The sequence below is a fragment of the Rhipicephalus microplus genome, chromosome X, assembly GCF_043290135.1.
Source record: "Rhipicephalus microplus isolate Deutch F79 chromosome X, USDA_Rmic, whole genome shotgun sequence".
NCBI classification, from domain to species: Eukaryota; Metazoa; Arthropoda; class Arachnida; order Ixodida; family Ixodidae; genus Rhipicephalus; species Rhipicephalus microplus.
Window position 1 is genome coordinate 80,877,648 of NC_134710.1, and position 24,869 is coordinate 80,902,516.

General features: G+C 47.7%; 1 protein-coding gene across 1 annotated transcript in view; it reads left to right on the forward strand.

The window, feature by feature from the left end:
* The window catches only part of Mcr (macroglobulin complement-related), a 253,503-nt gene that overhangs the window by 853 nt on the left and 227,781 nt on the right, over positions 1-24,869 (forward strand). The gene's annotated exons all lie outside the window — the stretch shown is intronic.

Consider the following 24,869-nt stretch of genomic DNA (forward strand, 5'->3'; position numbering starts at 1 on the left):
TAAATTATGTTGGACATTCAGAAAGGTTTGTCTCTGCGCTGTGTTACGTAGTGACGTTTGTGCGCGTCTCACGCACTTCTCCGAGCTGAGCCTAACAACGTTGTCTCTCGTGCGTTCTGCGTTGAAGCTTGAGTTGCGCAGTGCTTCTTTTTGTCCCCAATGCCTTCGTTCGTTGCGTCGTTATCGACAGCGGAATGTCGCGACGAGCTCCTTTCGGTACTTCGAATCGCGCGCTGTCGCTGACGGGCGAGCGCAGGTGAATACGCAGGTAGAATGGTGGAGGAGGATCCGTCGGCTGGAACATGATTCAGGCCGCATCAAGGTCTCGCGGAGAACTGGCGCGCCGGATGCCTCTGGCATGACTCGCAAGGTATCCTTCGTTAGCTTGAGAAACAGCCGAAGTATGTGCTCTCTCTCCTCACGTTTTCAACTGTTTGTTATTGTCCTTGCTGCACCGCCGAAGAACTGCAGTGTTCAGTTTGATCACAATATTATTATTTTGGCGTTGTCTCCCGTGAAGTGAGGTGATAAACGTACGGAAATAATGAAAAATGAAATAATGAAAAAAAAAAATGCAGGGACCAAGGAGAACATCTTCGTACTTTTCGCAGCAAATGTGCGACGCGCACGTCATACAAAGTGCAAGCTTTCAGAAGTTGCTGCGGTGAATGTGCCCTATTTGCCTTGTTTCTGAAAAGTGTGCTTGACAAATTGGAAAGCTGTGGTTAAACTGATTGATTCATATTAGTCACTGAGAATACTTTCTCACCTATATTCAGTACGAAAGGTGATGTTAGAGGAGGTTCAACTCGCCCCCCCTCCCCTTCCAAAATTTTTACATGTGTGTATATAAAATGATACGCGCAGACATAAACACATGCATGCATTGTCGATGTGTGTGTCCGACTCCCCCTCCCCTCACCCCTTAAAAAAAAAAGAAATCCATGAGAGGTACGCCTGGCAGCGCGGTAGCTATTTCTGTGCAGTTTGAGCCGCCTTTACGTACTCCAGTTCGTCAGCTAACTTTGCTGGTCGATGCGGAAGCAGGGTCTGTGGTTACTTCACGTACACAAAATCCCCGCCGCCTACACTTGTTGCGTGACATTAAGCCACAACTGTGCAGATCCTTCAGCTTAGGCAAATAGACAAATAGGAGCATTTCTATGTTAAACTCAACGTTAACGGACTGGATGCCTTCTGAGAGGGATGTAAGAGGATGTAGAAGTATAGTAGCCATTAGAAGTGTTAACCGACCTCCATATTGTGGTGGCAAGTATATATATTACGGACGCGAGGCCGATCTGATCTGGACTGGTCACCTTGGTCTTTACTCAGACTGTATCATAAATGCTTAACAATCTTCTTTGTATGTATAATACCTATGAAGCAACCAAAGAAAAAAAGAATGCGTGGAAGTCTGTATTGTACCCAGCATATTTATTCAACAAATGAAGCAGGAACTTGACTGTTAATGTTTTTTTTTTAACTCTTGGTGAACTTCGTTCAGTTTGTGAGGTGCGTGTCTGTGTGGTATATGCAGACTCTTCAACGCCGAGCTCGCTGGAGGTATACTGCGTTCGTTTCCCAGTGCCGCCCGCACGCATTGGTTAATCTAACGGGGAGAGAGTGAAACGCAACCTGGCGATCGGCTTTTTGAGGAGAAAAAAGGCGCCATGTTCGCCACTTTCGTTAGTTCGCGGCTCAACTGCTTGTGCACTTGTATACTCTTCTCGAACGGTGTGCTCTCATTTGATCTCTCTCACTCTCTTCGATAGCCGCACAGCTATTTGTCTTTTAGTTGGAAACGGTTCACCCTTAAGAAGCGCGAAAGAAAGAAAAAAAAAAAAACACAGGGATGAAAATACACACACAGGACAGGCACTTTGTGGCAATTATTTTTATTAACGGAAAGCCCAGACTTATAATCCGATCAGAACTGCGCAAGGTACTTGAATTTACACAGCGCACATAGTGAAACACGCGAAAAAATTAGTCTCACAGAAATGCAGATAGTAGCGATTTCTCTTTGTCCGATATGGACATGGAATAATGACTCACGCAGTCATATTTATCTTTGTGCTGTGAAATGAAAAAAAAAAATGCTTCTACAATTTCCATAGATGTTTCGTCGAAGTTCATTTGAAATCGAAGAGGATGCGTTGACATTCGATGCAATTAAGATTGTGTATATGATAGCCGCGACGTTTGGGCACGCGTATGCTATGTAGGTCAGACTGCGGCAGGTGTGTGAATGCAAGATTCAAGAGACCACACGACTGAAACGACGTCCTAGCACACACCTTGTCCTTCACTGCGTGGGTGATTTAACTCCCCAGTGCTTCGCCCTCTCGTCAGTGTGCATTTCGTGGAGATGCGTGGAATTTTTTTTTTCTTGCTCCTTACGCATGTACGTTTATTGTTAGATTGAGACAGTGCCTATACCGTATCTTTCCCTTGGCGTCTTTCGTTATAGCAAAGCATCGCTACCCCTTTATCTACCTTTTTTTTTTATATTTCATTTCCAAGACTCTATGCCGTGTTAGCAACCCTTGTGGGTTACAGAAATCAGCGCATTTTCTAACTTCAAAAGCCCTTTCTGTATCCGTCATAATCATCATCGGCCTGATTGCGGCCGCATCAGGGCAAGGGCATCTGGCATGTTCCGCCAGTCAACACTGACCTTTGCTTGCTGCTGCCACGTTTTAATCTCATCTGCTCACATAACTTTGTCTATTGCTCGTTAGTTTTCCTTCTCTTATAGTCCAGTTAGTTACCCTTGGTGACGAGCGGTTATCTACGCGCTACGTGCCCTGCTGCCCATGTCGATCCTTCTTGATGTCAACTATGATGTCTAACACCCGTCTGTTCCCTGACCCACACACCTCTTCTTCTGTCTCTTAAGGTTACACCTATATATTTTCTTTTCATTTGTCGCCGCGTCGTCCATAATTTGAGGAACCCTCTTTGTAAACCTCCAGGTTTCTACACCGTAAGTAATTACCGGTAAGATGCAGCTGTTATATACTTTTCTCTTGGGCGATAGGGATATAACTGCCATTATGATTTGAGAACGCATGCCTTATGTGTTTCACCGGCCCCATCCTTATTCCTCTAGCTATTTCAGTCTCGTGGTTTGACTCCGCGATTGGTATGCCTGTCCTCAAGTGTTGCGATACCTATACATTGATGGATCGCGTCCCTGTGCCTTTCCTTCTTTCTTTTTTTCCTCCTGCGGCACTTTGACACTGAGGATGTACTTTTGTGTGAAAATACTTTGTCACGGTAGTTTCCCACAATAGTTTGATGAAGGTCGAACCTTTGTGATATACGTGTTTAGGGATGGTCGCCTGTTATTCCTTCGAATGTGCTCTCTGCTTTGCTCGAGCAGTGTCGAGGTGGTGGGGCTACTCCACGCCCGGAGAATGAGCGGCGGCCAGAGACGCCTGCGCGCGTCCCGTCGGCGCGCGGCGTGTGCCGGCACGCGTTAGTTTGCCCCAAGTCGGCCGCCGGTTTTCGAGCGCCGACAAGGAGATAAAGGTGAACGAATCGATTAATCGTTCTCGCCGAGTCCTTGACTGTCGATAACGTCAGTAAACCCATTACCTTGCCGCTGGGTGCCCGCCATTAATTATACGCTCGGACTCTCTTCACCCGCCCCTGCGCTTACACGTCTTCGCGACCGTGATGCGGCTCTCTATGCTGTCACGCGCGAGTCTCGTTTCTTCGGCATCCCTCCCCCACACCCTTCCCTTTTTTCGTTGCTTTCGAGTCAGCTGAAGGGAGACGATCCGCCGCTTCCTGTGTCTGAACGGATGTGCGGCGCGCCGTGTCTGCAGGTTACGAAGCTCCTCTTTGGCTCGCCGTATATGGCAGTGTTCGATCGCTTGCCTGCCGAGTTTCCTTGTCCGAAGACGAGTGCTCTGAACGCGCACGAGCTGCAAGGCGCACGCGACGTATGTTGAGATAGTGTGCTTGTTCATACGTCATGTCACGCCGGCGTATTGAGCGGAGCCACTGCTTTTCCTCTATTCCTGTACACCACCGTTTGCTTAATTGTCACCGGCCTGTGTACTTAATCGCCCATCGAAACAGCGTTGCAGCATATTCCGTTTATGCCACCGTGCTGCAAAATATGCGCCCGCATTCACAGCTTCTACACGAGAATCGTTCGCATGTAGGGGAAAATTTAATGAAAGTCTGATCCTGGAAATATCATTAGTAAAGCTGGAAAAAATAACAAATAGCACTCACGAGTTAAAATTTTTTTTTAATTTCGGCTCATGGTTGTCGAGAGACACCGTGACGACGAAACGGTCCCGCAGCCGTGACGACTGTGACATGCCACGGAAAGGAATGAAGTGATTACTGGGCCCGCAGCCTGTTTATATTCTGCGGATTATCGACAACGGCCTATATTTGCCATTGGATCATCAGATTGTCGTTGTACCACAGCCCGCTCGTGGAGGGCGTTGTGCTAAAATGGTGATAATCCTGTCTTCCAGATCGCGCCGATCGCGGAGATACATATACTAAGCTTGTCATCATCATCATCATCCTGACTGCGCCCACTGCAGGGCAAAGGCCTCTCCCATAATCCGCCAACCAACCCGGTCATGTGCTTTCCGTTGTCACTTTATAACCGCCAACTCTTTAATCTCATCGGCCCACCTAACTCTCTGTCTCCCCTTCGTGCGTTTGCCTTCTCTGGGAATCCCGTCAGGTACCCTTATATGATGACCACCGGTTATCCTGCCTACGCGCTACGTGTCCGGTTCATGTCCATTTCTTTTTCTTGATTATCGTTAGCCCCGGTTTGTTCCCTGGCCCACTCTGCTCTCTTCTTCTCTCCTAAGGTTACACCTATCATTTTCTTTTCCATCGCTCGCTGCGTCGTCCTGAATTTAAGCTGAACCCACTCTGTAAACCTCCAGGTTTCTGCTCCGTAGGTAAGTACTGGCAAGATGCAGCTATTATATACCTTCCTCTTGAGGGATAGTGTCAATCTACCAGTCATGATTTGAGAGTGCTTGCCAAATGTGCTCCACCCCATTCTTATTTTTCTAGTTACTTCAATCTCGTGGTTCGGCTCCGCGGTTATTACCTGTTCTAAGTAGACATATTCCTTTACAACTTCCAGTGTCTCTCCACGTATCACAAAGTGCTGTTTTCTGCCGAGATTGTTGCACATTACTTTAGCTTTGTTCATTTTAATTTTCAGACCTACTTTTCTGCTTTCCGTGTCCAGTTCAGTGATCATGAACTCTTATTCGTCCCCTGAGTTACTCATCAAGGCAATGTCATCGGCGAATCGCAGGTTACTAAGGTACTTTTCATTAAGTCTTATCTCTAACTCTTCCCAGTCTAGGGTCCTGGATATCTCTTGTAAACACGCGGTGAATAGCATTGGAGAGATTGTGTCTCCCTGCTTTACACCCTTCTTTATTGGGATTAAGTGACTTTTGAAAGGGGAAAAGGAAGAAATGAGCGCAGCTCCGTTACTGCCTCTCTCTCAATGGAGGGCACCTCCACAGTTCTGCGCAGGGAATGGGGGTAAGGAGGGATTAAAAAGTATAGGGATGAATTAAAGGTATAGAGATAGAGAGAGGAGGAGGAAGAGAGAGAGGCGCAGGGACAGCCACATACGGAAGGAAGGAGAAGATAGGAAAGATGGACACGGTCGCAGAAGTCGGAGGATGGGGCACCACTTAGCGAGAGCTCTTGTCGGCGTGTCAACGCTAATGTGTCAACGCTAATGTCGGTCATCTCATTTAGTGCCTCGAATCGATTCTGAAGCAAAACTGAATTCCTGTATTTTCCCTCTCTCCGCCAGTTCATTAATTGGCTTCTTGCGTATCAGTTTTTTTTGCTTTTTTGAATCTAGGTGAATACTCTCTTACCATTCTATGGTCACTGCATCTAATCTTGCCAACTACTTCTACATCCTGTACATTGTCTGAGTGTGCACACAGAATGAAGTCAATTTCATTTTTTTGTTTCGCCATTAGGACTTCGCCATGCCCACTTACGGTTCGCCCGTTTTCTGAAGAAGGTATTCATAATCTGTAAATTATTTCGTTCTCCGAACTCAACTAATAACTCCCCTTTGAAATTTCTAGAGCCGATGCCTTATTCCCCCACTGCATGGTCTCCGGCCTGTTTCTTGCCTACTTTGGCATTAAAGTCGCCCATAACAAATGTATATTGTGTCTTTACTTTATTAATGGCTGACTCGATGTCGGCGCGTAGGCCTGTACCTTTTTCATCTCGCACCTTTTGTTAAACTTAATTATGATACTCGCCACCCTCTCACTGATGCTATAGTATTCTTCTATGTTGCCAGCGATATCCTTGTGTATGAAAAATCCCACTCCTTGTTCCTTTCTGTCAACTAATCCACGGTAGCATAGAACGTGCGCATTCTTCAGCACTCTATAAGCCTGACATGTCCTTCTAACTTCGCTGAGCTCTATTACATCCCATTTAACACCCTCTAATTCCTCGAATAGCAAAGCTAGACTATAGCCTCACTAGATAGCGTTCTAATGTTCAGGGTAGCCATGTTCAGATTCCAATGGCGGCCTGTCCGTACCCAGGGATTCTTAGCATCCTCCACTGTGTCACAGGTCTGACCGCTGCCTTGTACAGTTGCTCTACAGCTACTGGGGACTGAGGGCCAATGGTTAATTGCTGTGTTCATGGGAGGTTGTGGCCAGGTGCTGCACCAGGGTGGCCAATCCTGCTCGGGGGAGGGAGGGCATTACCAGCAGGTGGTCGGCAGTCAGGGCGCACCCCAGACCTCTTTTTTTCTTCTTTTTTAACGATTGGTAGGAACTGTATGGCATAAGCAACGAACTTGACTATTGTGCACTGCGGCGAATACGTAGCGTAGCCGGGGAGGGAGAAAGGAGGAGGGAGGGCAGGGTGGTTGAAATTTTGTTCCGAAATTTTCCAATTTTGCATGTGTATATATTTATGCACATTACAAACACACGCACGAACATGCATAAAGGTTGGTCGAATCCTCCCCCATTTCGCACACTCATACAAATCTGGTTATGCCACCGGTGGCCAGTGATCATTAATTTACAAGTAGAAGTTTTGCAAAACCGCTTCGAACACACGATCATTTCTAGTTAAAGGAATCGTGAAACGTTTCCCAAAATTTTTCAACTACCGTCGGTGTATTCAGGAACCTGACCGTCCATTTACTGCTATACCGTGACTGGTTTGATCGTTTGGGTTCACTGTATGGTTAAAAAAGCGCGATTTCGGTTTACCAGCCCACGTTCCCGTCAACTGTGCAGCCGACGTCACTTTAAGACAGCCAACGAAAAGCCTCTGTCATCGACAAAGCACGACGACGCAGCGATGTTTTTGAGCCTTAGGTAACCGTGGTTCGTAGTCATACTGTTTCGATTACGGCGCCGTCACCACCCTAACAGTACCACTTCACGGACAGAGCGTAGGATTGCTGACCTTCCCGTCGTCTATAGAGCGGATTGGGCTCTTTGAGCCGTACGCCGACGCACCCATGCGAGTGTGAGATCGGCCATCGTCAGGGCAAGACTGCAGCGGCGGCGGGAAAGCCTGTGACCTAAAAGCACTAGTATCGAGACCCCGGGGCAGGACCTCCGCTTGCGGAAGCCCCGAACACCACTCTTTGTGCTACCGTCGAGGCCATCGCGGTTGATAGCTCGAAGCCACACTGCTCTGCGCTGTGGGTCGCGAACGTTGTTAGCACTTCAATAATTAGTTGTGTGTCACTATCTGACGACGCACACGGTTGGCATAGCTAGAATTAGACATCCAGAAACTGCAGTAGAACACAAACTGACGCAACAAGTAAGGAAGAAAAAAAAACTCGGACGCTGTACCAATCGAGCCAAAGCAACCGGAGGGAATGCAAGGATACAGTGGCTAGGAAGGATGCACAAGTGACATAGCCCGCGTAAGCGGAACCAAGCAGGTCACTCGCTCTAATTGCACAGCATACATGCCCTGTTTTTATTTTCTTTTCTAAGTTTCTATAAGTCTATTACGTTAGAGCAAAATAAAACTAACGCTCTGTTCGTAACGTCTCTTACTCTGACGTTTCACTGACGTCACATGTAAGTGCCTAAGCGGCCAATGGTGCCGCATGGTCGCTGGCGAGCCTAAAAAAACTGCGATTTCAAACGGGCGTCATCAATTACAGACTTGATTTTGTGCCGAAATATTTTGGAATATGTATATCTAATCCTTATTGAAGCAGGGGAAAATGCAACTAGGAAGTTTTATTTTCGTTTCACCACCCCTTTAACGCCTATTCTCGAACACAGTAACATTGATGTGATTCAGTCAGTGCATCATCGGTTCTCGCGGTTTTGCATGTTGTGCCGAAGTGTGCAGTCCTGTCACTCAGCTGCTCCCCCTTTTTTTTATTCCTTAACCTGAGTTTTATTGTTATATGTGCATGGGAAGCTGACATACATTCAACTGGAAATGATGATGACGGTGAATGGAGACTTCGAGTAGACCCCTGAAAGTATACCTTGTTTGCGTAGCAATTTCTTAGCTCCCGCGGTTCCTCAGGGGCCACGCCCGAAGCAACTTCTTCGTGCTGGCAGCGAATGTTCACGGAAGTCCAGAGTGCGCCGCTTTTGGATTCCTTCCCGTCTGTTTGCGATGAAGTTCGCCGTTGTCGACCACTCCCCTGCTTTCATTTTTTTTCTTATTCTTTCTTCGAGAGGCGTTTCGCGCCAGCGCTTCTTAGTCAGAAGCCAAGCAGTTGCGAACCTCTGCATTTATTTGCCTAATGTACAAGCGCGCGGTGGCTGGTTTTTAGCACCGCACGTATGTTATAACGTCACGCGCGCATACATTTAGCTCTTTTTTGTATCTCCATGAATTCTTTCGGTGGCCTTCTCTGGAGATATGCGAATTCCCAATGCGCCTACTCATATCCCGTGATATCGTGCTTGCACTTTAGTGTTGTTGTTTTTTTTTTGCCTCCATGGAGTGGTAGAAGAGCGACTGCCATAGCGCAGCGGTTCTTATAATGGAGAAGCATATACCGACTTCGCACACGGCCAGTATTTTGTAACGTTAAGTTTCATTATCCCATTCGTATATACCGCGCGGTGCGACGAGAGGCTGATTCCAGCGACAACGGTATCGTGGTACTTCTATCCGAACCAGCGACGAAGGGAATGGAAAATGGGGGCCCCCGTATCTGCTGCCGTATACCTGCTGCGCGCGCGCGAATGAGGAGTGGGCTAAAATCGCCAAGCAGCCCTGCGTGGCACACTTTTGTGTGTGGATTTCGATCACTCGTGGTTCCTTAACGTGCGCCTAAAACTATGTGAAGGAATGTGTTCGGGTCCCGCCCCTATATAGTAATGTAGCCGCTGCGACCCAAGTCGTACTCGGCAGCCCGACTGCGCGCTGCTTTGGCGTATCAAAGGAGCCCTGCATTGCCTCCATTTATTCACTGTCCGTCGGGAGCGATGTTGTCAACAGGCAGTCTCTACGTGTTGCCGACTGTTCCTGCAGGTCATCACCGAAAGGTCAGTGTGGGAGATGTCCACATTAAATGACAGCCAGCCGCTCACTATTTGCGACTGTCATGTTCGCGGAATTTACATCAACTTGCGGGAATGGCACCTCATTAGCGGCTGCAAATGGGCGTCGGTGTATATGTTAATAACGAACGCGCTCCGTGTTTAGCCGTACTCGCTGTTACCGCGTCTTCTGTCGCGCTGCATTGCTTGCCGCTGATTCAAAACATATTTAACGATTCGGTGACGTGGAGAAGGGCTCTTCATTTTGTCACGATGTAGGTACGCATTTCGTTCGTTTGCATGCGCTTGTGTGAAATAATAAACCCGCCGTGGTAGACTACTAGGGCAAGGTGCTCCACTGCTGGCCCCAAGTTCGAGGGATCGAATCCGGGCCGCGTTTCGATGGAGGCAAAATTCTATAGAAGCCCTGTTGTGACTGGCGCCACAGCTGACGAGGGAGCGGCGCTGTTTGGATCTTCAAACAAGCAGCCGACAGGCCGGCTGCCTATGACCGCCAGGCATTGTCCCTCATAGCCGGAGGGTGAGACGTCGTGTCGCCACGACGCCCTAAGCTGTTCAGGAGACGACAACGGGTACAGCATCTTCCTTGGAAGAGACCGCGGCGGCCGCCACAAATCGCCCCGCTAATTAGGCGAGCTGTTCGCCGGACCCTTTGAAGTATGCTGTCAGGAGCTTGGGACCCCTCGACCAGCGGCACACACACGACGAGGGAGAGCCCCGCTGGCGCCACCTTGGATTGCAGTGATCACAGCTCAATATTGGGCGTTCACGTGGGCCGTGCATGCTCGCCACCCTCGCCAGTTGTGTGTGATCTGTGATTGGACAGTACCATCTGAACGTGTTCCCTGATCTAGGGATCTGGGGAGCACACACCCTTTATAATGAGCCACCCGGCTCATTCGAAGGAGCTCCATGCAGGGGAACGCCAGATTCGAGAGCTCGCCATGTAAGAAAGAGCTATTTATGTACCAGAGCTCGCCATGTATATAATGTAAATAAACCTTCTTCAAGTATTCTCCTCCTCCTGCCTCGACAACTTCATCCCGGACCTCCGGTGCCTGCAAACCCCGGTCGCAACAGTCCGTAGACTGGTGGATGTTGGCGCACGTTGAAGAACCCCAAGGACTCAAAATTTCCGGAAGCCTTCTCATAATAATATCGCAAGCTTTGGGACGTGAAACCTAAACAATTATTATTATGTATGGGATAATATTTCTCGGCTTTTACAAAATACGTGCAGAGGCCGCAATATGATTATTAGTCACGTCGTGAGAGACCCGGTATTAGTTTGGGCCATCTGGAATTCATTAACGGGTCAAAGCACCCGGGTGTTCTGTTCTTCGAATTTCTGCTGCACCGGTGCCCTCGGGCTTAGCGTATGTGCGAAGGTAGGCATGTCTTGTATGTATTTACACACACACACACACACACACATCGCGAAGGGCAGTACCGAGGTCACACTTCGGCATTGCGGCTCGGGACAGAAATCACGTCGTTGAAGAGTGTGAACTTGACGGCAAATCAGGGTGCGTTATTCAGTGCTATCTGAGCGCGCGTCCCCGATGCAGGTCCGATACATGCATATGCCGGTCGCCGCCGATGGGAAACGCGCGTCGACGATCCCCCGTTTCGGATCTCCTCGTGAGAGAGCCTCCCTCGTAATGCGCCCGGAGGGTGAATGTCCCGCGGGGAGGACCGCTGTCGCATCCATATTCACGAAGAACGCACGTCGTCCATGCGAGACCGCTAATAGGCGGCGGCGGCCCTCCCCTTTTCCGATCGCTCGCACCCATCGCCGCGAACCCGCGCGAATATCCGTGGTGCTCTCGCCGGACACATCGCGCACACCGTAGAGACTGGTACAGAGTGCGGTGAAGGCAGCACGCGCTCACGGTTCGTCGGGCGTTTGCGCTGACGCAACTGGGAATGTACACACCGTTCCGCCTGCACGCGCGTCGGGCTCGAGCCCGTCGGGTGGCGTAACGCGGCAAAGGTTACGAGACACCGCCCTCCCGCTGCGGTGGCCTGCAGGCGCGAGAATTATGCCGAGTGGTGTCGCTGCTGTCGTCTTCGTGTGCCGGCGCGTGTGTTGCGTCTGACCCGACGACCTTGCCCCGAGGTCACGGGCATTTGACCCCTATGAGTTACTTTTTAGCTCGCGGATTGATTAGAAAAGTTGCGACCCCGCCTGCTTTATACTTAGTTGACGCTGCCACTGTATGGAGAGTGAAGGTGCTCGAGTGTGTCAGTCGCGCTTGTTGCGCGCGGAAGTCGCGCACCGCTGATGCTGAACTGTTTGCGGTTATATATTTTGGTGCCAGGTGTGGCGGTAACGATGCATTGTTGATACTTCTTGAATTCGCGGTTTGCCGGGAATCTATCTTCAGGAATCGCCGGTGACGGAATGGGGGGGGGGGGGGGGACATAATGTTTCAGAAAATGCAAAAACGAGCACTTCTGCACTTGCAGTGATAAAAGTGCTGCTCCGATTGCTCCATACTGCTTTAATTGAGAAATGCTGCTCCATGCTGCTCCAACGTGCAATATTTCCCACTAGCTGCGCTAAACTTGCTCCAAAATGGTGATGGCAAACTAAAAAGAATGAAATTGAACCATGGGACCGTCCCGTGAGCCTAAGCGAAACCAAAAGCAAGCTGTATGCGCGCTATAATCCTTGTATGAAAACTCAGTAGCGTAAATCCAGCAAAATCACAAGGGGTTACACATAACAGGCCACAGTGACCAATTCGTATTTTTATTATGGGTTGTATTTTTATTTAGATGAGAATTAAATAATGCTTTCAAATTGAATTTAAAAGAACAATCATGGTGACCGAGCTCGAGCGATTGCATTGTTCTATTCAGCCTTTTTTTTTCACCTTTTTGCGATTTTCATAGTTCACACAGCTGAAGGGAATTTAACACAGGTACGCAGTAAAAGATAAAGAGTCTTTTAAAATGTTGATTGCGTTATACTTAACTGTTAGCTCAGTCATATCACATGCTCAAGCTAAGTTTCAAGGGGGACACTTGCAAGGGCTGTCCTCCCCAGCCTGAACACAGAAAATTCTGGGCTGCTTTGACCCAGCTCCGCATCCATGATTTACACCAGTGATGCTACTATAGACGGTTTCAAGGTCACAAGCGTTGTTTAAAAAAAAAAAAAAAAAACTTCTGGTCACCTCGTTTACGAGCCCCTAACATCAAAACTGAAAGCACGTTTTCAATTTCTTTTCAAGCGTAAGGAAACTATCTCTCTCGTTTTTCACTTAAAAGAAACGTGCGTAAAGTACGAAGGAATGTAGGTCAAAAGAACACTTGTTTGAATATATTTTGCCAAATACGAGAAAGAAACTGTAGAAAATTAGCGGGCTATTTCCTAAAGCTCTTCTGATTCACCAATGCTGTTAAAGCACATCGGTGGACAAAACCGGAGGTCATCAAGGGGCTGTGTTTGTAAGCCTTGAAAGGGTATATGTGGTTTGTATGCTAGCTGCATACTAGTATAAGGCGTGTTTAATAATAAATATAAATATTTATTAGATGCTTATGTGATATTATAGACTGCAGGAGTCGTTAGGAACATGCGTCTGCTCTGAAAACGCCAGTAGCGACCCTAAGCTATAGAATTTTTTTTTCTGCTTGGAAGTCACTTAAGCCTGCTATAAAGCGTCATTTTTCTTGCTCCAGAAAGCAAAATGTCGTTTCTATCATTGCACTTGTAGCCTATACTTAAGGCGAACAAAGCTTGCAGGCATTCTAAACGACCACTTTCAAGTCTTCGACGCAGTCTTTGCAGTTTATTCGACAGAACACATAGTTTTGTTACTCATTTATGTTTTAAGTAAACAGTTGGGAGCGATCCCCTGCCTCTCTCTATCTCTTTCGGTGGAACATTGCTAGAGTGGCTGGCTGGTTGCAGCCTGTTTGGTTCTTCTTCAGAAGGCGTTAAGTAGCGGTGCGCATATACGACGTCCTCTGGTGCTCAGCGCGGACTACTCAGTGGAAATGGTTCGTGTAGACTATATAGACCTTTTACAGCAACTAGTCTGCGTAGAATACGTACTCAGATATGTAATATACACGACCCTGAAGCATGCTCCAATGTCCCTGATTGATTTGATAGTTGAAAGTCGCCAAGGTTGTAGGCGATTTTCGCAGAGTATAAAGTTTATTCACGGCGTTTGTCAGTAAACTTCACAAATGATAGCATTGGTAGGTTGACAGGCTTTTAATATTGATTTATATACCTTTATGTGTGGTTATTGCTAATTGTACGAGAATATCTCATTCTCGTACAATTATCATTAATTAACCACCATGACTATTGCAGCCGGGCTATATTAACCCTTCCGTATAAAAAAGCCGCAAATGTGAAATTACGTAGTCCCTGCAAGTGAGAATATAGTACAGTCGAACCCGAGTATATCGAACTCTGGTTAATCCAATTATCTTTTATATTGCATAGGAAAATAGATGGCTTTATCGAACGAAAATAGCCGGCACATTGGATATATCGAATATCGGGCAGCGCGAGACGCGCCAAGAAGTTGGCAATTACCCTCACAAATTTTTGGCTTTTTTTTGAACGTAGGCGTGCACTTTAGAGAGAGAGAGCAGTTGGATTAGAAGGGTGCAGCGCCGAGCGAGTAGAAACTACCGCTTGCCGTCGCGTGTTTTCCCTTATGGTTCCTCGTCGTTACGCCGTTGGCCCGGCGGGCGGAGTTGCCGTCCGCTTGTGAGCTGGTTTTGTTCACGCGTTGAATGCCGTAAAACTGAAGAACCCGATTTTCTCCGCAACTGAGCTGGTGACAACAAACACAGTCGAATGGAGAGAACAGAGGTCTTACGTTGCCGCCGCTTACAGCATCCATATAGAAGCACGCTGAAATATATGACATTAAAAAACATAGAAGTGTGGCGGTTTGGGCTAGTTGGTATGACATGACGATAGTTATAGCACGAGAACAGAACGACGGCAAAGGGACAAGAAGGAGACGTCCCCTTCTTGTCCCTTTGCCGTCGTTCTGTTCTCGCGCTATAACTATCGTCATTGAAAAACAAGGCTGCCAGGTTAGGGTAAACGCTTCCGGTGCCGGACGAATACGCACCGTAGCGTGCGAAGTTCTTGAGGCGCTGTTTACATATATACCGTCTTCTCTCGCGTGTAATCAATTACTGAATATGTCTCCTCACCTCAACTAGTGACTGCGTCAGACGAAAAAAAAAATAACTAACAAAAACGCGCATTTTTTGAAGGCGTTTTCATTATTCCGAAACAATGCCGGAAAGTCAACTTGCATGCGTACAGAAATTATCATTCACTATACATTAATTTCGTTGAAGATTGTATATTGAATTATCGCACATATTTCGAACCCGAATTTATAGAGTTCGATAAATTCGGGTTCGACTGTAACAACGATAAGATAAACCAACTAAAAGTATAGGTTCTTGCTTCTTCTCTGATTTCACTGCAGCAACCAACGTTTCGCTCGCGTTGGGCACTGCAGTGAGCTGTTATCTCGCTCTGGTTAACTAATTACGTCACTAATTAAGAAGACGCTCGTATGCAGCCGGAAATAGCGGCCAGGCAACGTAACACAGTGTTGGCTGTGTTTTTTGTTTATTAATCGTTCGGTGCCTGCCCGAATTGATTGGGATGCGCGTCGTATGCATATGAGACGGCGTCAGTAATGAAAACGCCACGCCAGACGTGGTGATGAGGTGGCGGCGTGACTCGTTTATAAATGGCCCTGGGTGTATATATGTGGCCCGCATTATATGTCGTGTCTACTTGCAGTATTCGTGGCATGATCTTTCTTTCGATTTCAGAAAGAGGTCAGAAACAACTTTATAAACTATAACGGTTACAAAGATTATTAAGAGTGGTTGTGATAATCTTCAGAGAGGTGTATACTGGCAAACACCGTAGCATCATGTAGGCGACATTGTGTAATCAGATTGTTACCTGTTTACGTAGCTCGTTGTTAACATCCTATAACCAGTCGCCCCTCACTGTAAAGGAAAATAGGACAAGAATCCCTGCTCTGTCGCTGGTCAAAATTTGTGATGGCGGAGGAAGAGCCGCCGCTAACAACATCCATGCTTCTGGTTAAATGCTTCATTAAACACGTATGCCTTCTTTGTTTTCATTCATCCTCGTTGGGCGAATACAAACAGTGAAGGAAACAGGAACAATGGCTGGAAGGAAAGGGGGTCGGCATATTTCAAGTGTCCCGATAAATGGAGGGGGACGCTTGCTTGATTAGGGGCAAGCGTCCCCCTCCATTTTGCGGTGTACTACGGGCACCTAATTCCAGACAACCTTTTCTTAAGAGTCTTACGTGTGTGCTGTAGGGAGCTCGCCACAGAATCTGACGACTGTTACGTAAACAAGCCCGCATTGCTACCTTCGTCCCTTTGCCGCGTAAAACTGGTAAAAAAAAAAAAAAAAAACTCGCGGTCGTTGAAATCGTGAGAAATAGAAAGCTGTGTACGCTAAGCGCCATAACGCTGTTTCAGTTATGCGTGTACGTTCTGGAACCTTCTGTAGTGTTTTATCGATTTCGGTTAGTCCATGCCGTGTACAGTCGCTGTACGGACGCGGCATTCTTGGAGCGAGTTGCTTTCTAAATGGTGTATGCTTGACTAATGTATAGCCTTCCTTGCATCATGTTACTTTGAGCGTTACTTTGAGAGAGTGTTCACGATCCCGTGCGCGTGTGGGTTGAAGGGGAGGCGGGGCTAGTTTTGTTGTTTGTACTGTGCGGCTTCACCTCCTTTTTGGCTGTCTCGGGCGTCGAGCAATTTGCGGCTTTAATTAACAGCCTGTCTGTTTTCCGCTCCCGCCTTCCGATGCCATTTTTCCTCCCCGAGCTGTCTGCGCCAGCTTTCGCGGCAGCCTTCCCTGCCTGCGGGATGACGGTTCGACACGCGTACGGTACAGCCAGTATCTTTCCCCGTGTTGCTTTTCCTTCTTTACTGCTTGCTGCGCACCGCGAGAAATAATTAGCGAGATCGGCTTGCGCAATTAATTGCTCCTTGGTGGATGCGACTGTAGCTGAGTCGTCTCGTTGGTGGGCTTGCCGCGCCGCTTATTGCTAGGTGGTCCGGTTATATACCCGCATACGTATATATAGCCGTAAACAAATTGCCATAACCGGCCTCTTATGTGCGGTGCAGGAGCCGCGAACTTATTCCGGAGCGCCCGTTTACGTCATCTCCGTTATTGCGCGGCGAGACGCGCGCCGTAACAAACCGCAATGCCACAACTCCGTGGCAGCAGGAATGTACGGGTAAGGCGTGTTACTGCAGCTGCTGGTAAGAAACTGTATCGAAAGAAAGGGTAATTAATTCAAGGGAAAGTTAATTCATTCATGTGAAACGCATGTACGTGTTTTGGCTTGCTGATACTGTACTACACGCTTCGACTTCGGAGCGTCGTTGATTTGTTTATTGATTGCATCGGTAATGTATCCCCAAACGACACAGATGCAATGGGAAACAGCGCTGGGAAATGGTGTTCCAGCTTTTTCACCACCTGTGATTTCTTCTTTTTTACGGCGTTTACTGGCATCCTGCATGCTTGTGTTATAGTCTCTCATCAAAATACGGCCGCCGTCCGATTTTTCTTTCTTTATTTTTCGGCATTACATCATTCTGCAGTGGAAGACGTCAGAGTCTGTGATATTTACTGAGGAGTGCAGCAAAAAAAAAAAAAAAACAATTTACTCTGCTCTTTTGTACCACCCAGACTGAATTGCATTCAGGCGAAAATGCACAGATCCAGATACAAGCACGTAATTGTTCGATGTACGTTCTCGTCCCTGTCAAACATTTGTGCTCGATCCAAGCAGTTAATTAATTTACACACGTCTAATTTAAAAGTTGTGGTCTCGTTTAATTGCGGTGTTTACAACTCTTTGTAAATATTTCGTCGTTCGCATGAGTAGAATACACCAAATATTGCACAGTGATCGTGTGCCTTCCCTTCCTCGCAAGCTCGGGAGAACGTTCATATATACGACTTCTTTATCGTGTGGGATATGGTAAAGTTACGTTGAAATGTATGTTGTGGTGCAATCGCAGTCTTCGTTGCTAAAGCTTGGCTAAATAAAGCTCTCGCATCTTCCCAGTTATCGTATAGTTCAGTGTGGTTCCCATGCAGGTGCACGCTTTCCGCGTATAGAGCGCGTGTCATGGGCGCGCGTTGATTCGTCCTCCAAGTACGCGTGCGGGATTCGTCATTCGGGCAACATCTCATTCCGATCTCGTCTTGCGCGAGCCGACATTGCCTGGACAGCTTTCGGCGAGCCCGGGCCATGGCATCGACGAACAAAAAAAAAAAAAGAATGGCGACTGGTCGCAGCTTTTCCGACGCAATCCGCCTTGTGGGCTTAACAGCAGCTCCCTCGCACCTTTTCATCGAGACAAAGATCGACCGACAAAAGACGCCGTATATGCAGTCTACTCTTCCTTCTCGTGGAGAAGGCAATGAGGCAAGCGCCGACCATCGTAAACCAGTTCGGATGCGTATTTCCGTTTGATGCTCTTGGCGTGGCACGGGGCTTGTTCTCCTGGGAGCCTTCCGCGGCCTGTGGCTGCATCGAGAGAGATTTGAACCTAAGCTGGTCGGGGACTTAAAGGATCGCGCGTGGTCTCGTGGCGGGAGATTGTCGATAAGACTTCTCTTTTACTGCGCCCACGTTTCCGCGTGACATTTCGGCTTTACCCGCCAATATACGCTGTAGGCCACGAGGCTTTGTTCCTGTCGTGCGATTGAGCGGACTGCTGGATTTTTTTTTTTTTTTTGGCGCGGAACGCACGTTTTCGAAAGGGTCAGCGACCCCTTCAGCCAGATGGAGAAATAACTGCGTTTGTATTGCCGACAAGTGTCTTATCTCGTCCGTTACCGCTTGCATGCGGCTGCCGACAGCGTTGCTCCCTTCCGTATATGCGCAGGGGTCTATTGCAGTTTCGGGATGATGGAATCGCCGAGCCACGTGTTTCGTGACCGAGTCGACTGTATGGTCTGCAAAGCGTAATCGGGGCTTCGGCGTTGTAGACAATGTAAAGTGCAGCTGTAATTTGAATTCCCGCTGCGTTTAACAGGCGTTCTTCTCGTAAACGCAATGATGCAATATGTTGCAAGCAATGTTTCGTGTCTGTAAATCTTCGTGGCAGAAAACCGAATTTTTTTATGGTTCTTATTTTAACATTCTGGAGCTGAATGAACTGCTGCATATAGTTACGTGATAGCTGTGACGGATGAGGGACCTGGAATTTTTAATTGAATCTCACATAATACTAAACGTGCACCGGTGTCTAAGTACGTGCACCAGTGTTTTTTCCTCGTTTGACATCAGAATCAGAAATGGTTTTATTTTGTCATTAACAGCGTTATAAATCCTTTGTATGCAGAAGAAGGTCCCATAGTCAGAGACTCAATTGGGACTCCCTACAGTAATGAATACAGAAAAAAAATAATTGATGTAGCAAAACAGAAGTGCAGAAAATAAGCAAAAAAATACATCGCAAGCTGGAAAAAGGTCAATGTAAGAAAAATAGCAGGCGAAGGCAGGAAAAAAAGAAGACTAAAGCTATAAGCAGACAACATACAAAATAAAAATAGTTCAACACTCATCATTTGATACAAAATTCCAAAATCAGACATAAAAAATAAAGGTAATTCAGCACTCCTAGACAGTTTTCAGATCAATGCAGTGGGAAAGGCGATGAAAAATACACAATCAACGGGAAAAAAGTGTGACATTTGATTTCAGCAATGAACGATGGTGATGCGATGCTTTTGCGTATGTTGCGAAATGGTATGAATAGGAAGGAGAGTAACAGAAGTGACGAAAACTGCCCAGATAATAAAAGAAATGAGAGGAAGGTCTTCAGTTCTTTTTTTGAATTTGCCAATTGATTTCGATGTTTTGATTGCTGGAGGTATAGTATTCCAGAAATGGATTCCATTGAAGTAAATTGTTTGTTTGCCATAGTTAGTGTGAACCTTCCATAAAATTAAATTGCGATTGAGTGCAAACCTTGTCAAGTTAGTATTCACTACATTAGATAGAGGGGTAATGAACACAGGACGCTAAAGTTATGTGGTTGCGGGAATCGAACTCATGTCTTTGGGCTAATCGGCGTTACGCTTTGTCACTGAGTCACCGTGATGGGAATACAGGAAAAGTTAAATTAGAAATCATGCGGTATAAGTGGTGAATTTTATGCATAAGGCACTTAATGCACATAAGGTAGCGTAGACCACCATTTTTAGTATTATTGTTTTGTTTTTACAACAGCGGAGCTCACGTTCGCAGAAAGACGACCGCAAAAAGCGCAGTTTTCTAGTATATTGTTGTTCCTATGTAACAGGAAGCAACAATGACTTCGGTTTTTCGCTTGTTCTTCTGGTCGTGTCATGGACGGAAAGTTGAACTGAACAGATATAGAGAGAGCTGTCCTAATAAAGTTATCAAGAATCTAAGAAAAAGTCACAGTTTTGCCGCAAAGGCGAAGCAATGAACGCGATAGCAACAAATTGGAAGGTCACGTGTAGAATGGAAAGCATATCCAAACGTGCCCCGCGTTTCTCACGCACAAATGACGCACGAAACGTACTCACAAGTACAGATGCACGTGAATAAGCGTCTCGGTTGTTACTTCGCTCTGTCTGTAAAGCGTGCGCTTTTCGCAAACGGATATTGCAATGATTGCAGTGACCTTTGTGAGCCCGGTAACTACAACAGAATCGTTCCAGGTAAAGCCTGAGGCCAGCCAAGACGTACGATCATCCCCTCCTCTGGCTAACCTCCCTGTCCTTCCTCATTTATTCCTCCTCCCCTCCTCCCCACCGCGAGATAATGGCGCCCGAGGGAGCGTCGCTCCTCTCCTCAAAGCGGGGCAAAGTATAGCGTGGGAGTGCGCGCTGGCGCGCGATGTGGCGACGCTAAAGCCAAGATAAAGGGGCTTTAGGCGACGCGCGCGCTCATTGCGCCATCTTGCTGGTAATGCTGAAAACATGATAGTTCCCCCTGAAATGCCCGCCAACAGCAGTAAGTGGTAGGTACAAATAGCCTGTCGTTTGAACGGTGATCGGTGGCTCAGTAGTTAACTCCTCGCACGCGCAACTGAAAGGACCGAAGTTCGATTCCGCGCACCGTAGTCTATTTTCAGTTTTTTTCTTTTTTCTTGCATATATATATATATACATATATTAAAGAAAGAAGTGTATACCTAAGGGCTCGTTTTTTCGTGTTTTACACAATAATAATGAGATCTAACAGACAATAATTCCAAGGAATGTATAGGGGAAGATATTAGACCAAATTGTAATGCAAATATGAAGAAAATGGGTGAAAAGATAACTTGCCGTGGGCAAGATCCGAACCTGCGACCTTCGAATGACGCGTTCGATGCACTGCCACTGAGCTACCACGACAGCTATCCCCCCCAGCCACTTTATAGGGTTTATACGTGAATTAAACGTAGGAGTGTCAGTCAGCGCCACCAGTAGCCGTGGCGGCGAGTGTGGCACATTCTTTTGAGCCTGTTTGGCGTCACGTAGCATGTGAGCTTGTTACGAGTTGGCAGCTCGTAACACGTTGAAGAACCCCAGGTGGTCAAAATTTCCGGAGCCCTCCACTACGGCGTCTCTCATAATCATATGGTGGTTTTGGGACGTTAAACCCCACATATCAATCAATCAATCAACGATCTGTGAGGATCGACCGTGCGTAAGGTGTTTGCGCACTATATAGCCAAAGTTTAGGATGAGGTAATTAACGGATTAGAAAAGGCGAATTAAAGGTGAAATTTAAGTGTGCGGCTTAAAGTATAGCCACAATTAATTTTTACTTCCGTCTTATGTTATTGCTATAGCAATCATGTGGGCACTCTATTCTCGCGCTGTCCAATTCGCCGGAGCTCGTTCAGTTACGTGGAAATATGGCGAGTCGAGACGTCATGGAGCTCTTAACGACGTCGACGTAAAGCCCCCCCCCCCCCCCCCCCCCTCACCAGCACACTGCCAGCGTGAAAAGAAACTAAGTGAACGAAATGAACAGCAACGGGACTCTTAAACAGACACTGACAAATGTGAACGTGCGTACCAACGTGCTGAGATGTTTGAAGAGCGTTGCAGGGAATGCCCATCTAATTCACGGGCTAACGTGATTAGAGTTCATGCACGGCCTCAGAGATGCAAGTCCAAAAGCGGTTCTCTGGGGGCAGAATTCGTTGCCGGGAAAACGCATTCCGTCTTTCTCGTTCGTGTCGAGAGTTGGGAAAACTGCGTGGCGTCTAAATCACGTTGCGGACGAATCACCGGAAGCTGCGAGTCGCGTGCTCCAGCCAATCGGTGGGGGCTGAACTGCACACGTCCACCAATTGGACACCGCGAGAATAGCTATAGCTCTCCAGGCACACATTTGTTGCCTGAATCGCACGGCGCGTCCCATGTTCTATGCGCAAGGGAAAGCTTGCGAGGGCAGCCGACGATCACGGCTCGAGCGGTGAGGAAACGCGTGCACCCGTCCCCGCCACGTTAAAGCCCTACCATGGGGAAAGAAGAGTGTAGGGGGTGGAGTGTGCGCCCCGCAGTGGGGTCTGCGTGACTCCGGAATTTACAGCGTGGCGTGGTCGCGCGTGCCCTATGTTCACCGAAATCAAAAGGAGGTTCATACCTTTGTAATATCCGTGTTCTCACCGGCGTTTGCTTTCAAACGATATACAAAACGAAGGTCGCTGCGCCTGCAGCAGCAACTGTGTTTCTTTACGCGAGTCCGGATAATGAGGGAGGGAGCTGCTAGTCTTATAATGCTTGTCTTGCATACAGCAACTCTAACGTAGTATACTCTCTAACATAGTATACTACGTTAGATTTGCTGTATGTTCTACCTTGTAGCATATACAGCAACCCTATACTTTGTATAACATTCCGATTTGTTGCAGTCGCATTCATTGCTTCGCCTTATCGGCTAAAGTGTGGCTTTTTTTTTTAGAGCCTAGCCTTTTCGGCGGCTGTGACGCTTCACGAAACCGAAACCGCACAACGAAAAACCAAAGCATCTGCGTTAAGAACCGACCTTATTTTGGCGTCAATCAATTAAGTATACGACAACATAATAAATCATCACCTGCGCCGTCCGTTCGTCTGTCCGTCCGTCTGGCATCTGTCCGTCCTTCATACTAGTGGGCGACTTCCACGTAGACATTATGGACCTTAGTAAAGGTTTCAGACCTTAGGGCCTGTAGCTTCGCCCACTCGTCATCATCCACTACGTATAGGTGTCTGAGATTGTTTTTCCTTGTTTTGACTGGTACTTTGGTAGTTTTCATTTTCGTGGTGTATTGAGTGCTCAGATTTGTTTCTCTGATATGCGTTGAGTATTGTCCCATGGTTCCCCGTTTCTGAAAGGATTATTTTCTTGTTGCGATAAGGATGTGCATAATTTTTTCCTGTGATTTCTCTGTATGGGCTGCCGTTTGTGCGATAATTATTGCTTGAAGCCTTAGTCACCCGGTAGCAAATACACGAAATATTTAATTGCAGGTGATTTTAATGCGATTACTTCAAGATGACTGTCAAATGATGTGTCGCTTTGGTTGGAGACTGCAGCTGTGGCGCGTAAAACGGAAGAAGCCTTGGACCACCAACTTTAATTTCCGCATTCTGGGCAGCCTTAAACGGAGCAATCATTCGTTCAAGGAGGCGTATTTTGAACCGGTCGCACCGAGAGGGGACGTCATGATTTGTCGACTTTTTCTTTAAGTATTGGGACTTGACCATATACCGTATAAATTGCTCACGCACCGCGTAAGAACAATGTTGCCGGATGGGTGTTTCATCAAGCTCACTGTCAGCCACTATTAGACTTGAGCTTTGGCACATCAAAGCCGAATTATGCTTCGCAGTGATGAGTACATGCAGATTAGGCTTACACGTAAACTGAATCGGGACAATTTTATTGGTGCATTCTTAAGCTCTTGTATTAACTTTATTAAATACCTTAGGGAGTTTACATCTATCCCTCTAGTTATTCCAATTCACCCACTTGTTGGCAATCACCCCAATCGGATGTGAGCAATTCATAAAGAATAAATAAAAAACGAATAGGCTAATTATATATTTAATACCGACACCCGCAGTGCCATACTGCTGTTTGGCAGCGGCGTCAGGAATCGCCAGGCATGCCGCTACTGCTGACAACAGCATCGCCTAATGTATCCTACCCGAAGGAGTTCCGTGAACCATAGAAATGAAACGTTTGAGTTTCATTTGCCCCGTAAGCGGTATCAACGTTTCAACCCGCCACCGGAATGGTTCAGCGGAGCGAATCGTCTGGCGCGGCTGTGTTGCGCGCACACCCTCGCCTGTATGCGGCGGAGCGGTGCGTGGCCGCGCCCGACTTCGGAAGCCGCATCCTGCCCCGTGCGAAAGATGGCGTCGTGGCACATTCCTCGTGCCGCATGCTGCGTCTCAGTGTTCGCTAGACGGTATACGCGTCGTGATGCCGCCCATGTTGCCCCGAATGAATACTATGTTCAATGACTGACTGAAAGCGCGACCCGACCGCAGGGCTGCCGATCCGAGGGACTCGTGTGGGGATTTCCTTTCTCAGGGCCGCACCCAGGAATTTTTTTTCGGTGGGTGTTCATGTGTAACCTGAGCCACTGGTGGTCGATGTGAGCGTATCTAAATGCATTAGGGCCACCCGAATAGCTAGATCATAAAGAAATGTCGGGGGTGTCAAAACGCCCTCAACTCTCCCCCCCCCCCCCCCCATAGTTACGGCTCTGTACTTTGTACATCTTCGTTATATTATAGCGGATGGATTGGCGTCTTGTTTCTCTGAAGACTCTCAGTCGGATATTAGCCGGGTCGTCTAGCCTTGCGCTCGTGGTGCTAACGTAATTCCATTATATACAGGTCAGAGATGATGATGTTGACGCTGCAGTGTTGTGCCGGGACATGTGGGGCGTCTTCTCGGCATAGTGTGCCACGGTCGAGGATGAGCGGACGCCGTCGGCGTGGCTCGTGCTTGCGCAACCGCGCGTGGCGCATCGAGGAGCCGGCGTGTCCAGCGCCACGTGCAGCAGGGTTCGCTGTGCGCGGGGCATAATGCGGCGCGCGTGGCCTGGATGCGGCGTCGTGTGTGGGTCCCTCCCTTCTTTCGGCCGGCGTGCCGAGGTCCCTCCGGAAACGCGACGCGGCCCGGGGGCTGCACCTCGTCGTGCTGCTTCGCACCTCGGCAGAACGTGATCGGCCGAGGAATCGATTCTCGCACGGGTGCCTCG